This window comes from Pseudomyrmex gracilis, unplaced genomic scaffold, assembly GCF_002006095.1.
Source record: "Pseudomyrmex gracilis isolate BER0280 unplaced genomic scaffold, ASM200609v1 scaffold_2487, whole genome shotgun sequence".
In the NCBI taxonomy this organism is placed as follows: domain Eukaryota; kingdom Metazoa; phylum Arthropoda; class Insecta; order Hymenoptera; family Formicidae; genus Pseudomyrmex; species Pseudomyrmex gracilis.
In genome coordinates this window covers 9,146-11,875 of record NW_018023071.1, presented here as the reverse complement: position 1 = coordinate 11,875, position 2,730 = coordinate 9,146, and the positions used below count along the sequence as shown (strand labels likewise).

The 2,730-nt window shown below is 30.2% G+C and overlaps 1 protein-coding gene across 1 annotated transcript in view; it reads right to left on the bottom strand.

Annotated features, from left to right (window-relative positions):
* Positions 1-2,730, bottom strand: part of LOC109862841 (fatty acyl-CoA reductase 1-like) — a 9,080-nt gene that overhangs the window by 3,579 nt on the left and 2,771 nt on the right. The gene's annotated exons all lie outside the window — the stretch shown is intronic.

Here is a 2,730-nt window from a genome sequence, read left to right as displayed (position 1 = left end):
GTTACAGAAATGTTATATGAAAGTTATAATGTCATTATTAGCTAATAACAAGCAATATAATAGATATATAACAAAATTATATTACATTTATAAAACAAAGTTACATAACATCGATGTTAATAGAGTATAACAGTTGTTTTATTACTTATATCACGCTGTTACTTCTATGTTATATAGCAGTTGTATTCTGTGTTTGCTAGGTAGTTTGTACTAAAGGTATCATATCGTTTTTTTATTACTATATATTTTCACAACCATACGTATCTTTTTTTTTATAGAATCTNCAAATTCTATTCACCAATAAATCACTCGATCATATCCATATAAATTGTCACGTTACAGTAACGCAGACATAAAATTTGTCATATAACATGTTACATTACTTTATTGTTATCTAGTTGTTGCCAGTAAGTAACGAACTATATAATTTTCATTACAGAGTTAAATTGCATAAATAAGAAAAAATTATATAATACCAATATAAATCAAGTATACCAACTGTTACATTATATGTTACTCCCATGTTATGTAGCAGTTATATTTTGTGTTTGCTGCGTTGTTTCACACAAAATCGTATATCGAGTCGGATGTTACTTTCCCGACAGTGACATCCGTTATCGTCATTAATTTACGCTTCTCTCATTCTCTTTATTTATTATCATCTCTCTTTTTAATATTTATACATCACGATCGTGTATCATTGTCAATCGAATTACACCCACCGGTCGGTGATTAGTATTAAATGATACAATTGCACAATTAGCAACTTATCGACGCTAAGCAATCAGTGACATTTTACGATTGAGTTTGAGGCCATCTCCAGATTTACAAAACGAAACGTAGATATTACGACAAATAGTAGTTTTGTCATTCGTTGTCCCGATGTTCGACACCTGTCGTCGAATTTTAGCTGCGTTATTTGTTATTATTGTTTGTTTTATGTTCTANCTGCGTACACAAAATATAAGTGAAATTGTCGCGTAGGATGTTTGGAAAACTGTAGTATCCTATTCTATGTCCCAAATATAGGGATCGATTATTTTATACGGTTTTGAACACGGAAGACAAATTTTTCTTTCGGTAGCTCGTAGAGCTCGTTACAATACGCGTGATATATACCAAATTTGTACAATAATCAGGGAACGACTTCNAAATGCTGTTACAGCACCCATCCTGCGTTTTCCTAGGAATGTATAGGTAAGTATGTCGGAAACGTCAACCCAACGAGATCGCACGTTTTATATCGCGACCGCGACAGACTGCATTGGCATTAAGTGCACGCAGCGACGTTGTTTCACAAATAAATTCGTTACTTTTATTCTTTCTTTCTGTCGATATTTGTTTACATAATGTTATGTAGATCAAACGACCAGCCTAAGATAGAATACAATACCATCGCAAAATTAACTGACGTCCAAACCTTAGCATATGTGTCGCACTAAAGAAACTAATATATATATTCTTGCAATATGTAAAAAAATAAAGCATACAGATCTTTGTAAAAAAGATAGAGAAAATTAATTTGTAAAGAACGAGTGAGGAGGCGAATGGATGCAAACATGGGTGAACAGACTCAGTTTTATTTCCTGTATTTTCTCATGCAATTAAAATATTTTTGAAGAGAGCTTATTTTGACAGCTAAGTTATAGAAAAATACATTTCTTACACTAAGACGTAAATTTTTATTCTAAATAACAGAGTAAACATATACATTTACCTTAATAAGCAAATTGTGAAAATATTGCGAAATTTTATAAACGTATACACTTCTAAAAATGCATTGCACAAAATTATATATATGTATATGCTTATGAAAATGCATAACGATTTTTTTACAATTTTTGACAAACAGTATTTACAAAATTTTATTTCGCCAAAACTGTTGCGTTATGGGAAATTAATTTAATGCAATAGTTAAATGCAGTTGTACAGCTAAATATAAATATACTGTTGAAAATGTATTTCTTGTTCGTGAACTTTACAAAAATTACTGATTTTAAAGTAAAATCACACATAATTCTTGATATACAATATAACGTATTTTACAAAAAACGTGTGTAGAAAATATACAATAGCATAATCACAAACAATATCTTGGTTATTTCATTGAGCCAGTCCATTCTGCAACATTAATAATGCATATTTTATTACGGTTATATCACATAGAATATGTAACGTTTTATCATTAGTAGCATACACTTTCGGAAATAAAAGTGTTTCTTTTGAAAAAATCTACAATAAACAAGTTTCTAAAAGCTGGCGGTACATCTCATGATAATTATTGAATGCCATAGCGTTACCACAGTATGACCTAAGTTTTACCTAACAACGTCACAAACGATCAACTATACCACATACCTTCGCGAATTTATGTAAAACGTTCCTGTCAGAAAATGCTAGATACAACTTTTTATCAAATTGTTTTACAAAAAAATATTGTTTCTCAATGCAATACACACAGAGAGTGAAAAAAAGTTCACTTGAAAACAAGAGTAGAGCTTTTTTTTTTTTACTAAAACTTACCTTTTACGATGACGCCNCGCTTGTTCCAAGTGACTCATGTTTTCATTAAGCAAGTAGAGTTTACAGCCAATAATGCCATTTCTGAAATAAAAAGTAACAATCATTATTATTGAAAGAAAATACTTCTTCTATTTCTAAAATAAAGAATAATTCTAAAGACAATCTAAATATTTGTTTGCTCACATTGCAAAAGTACATGTTCGCATA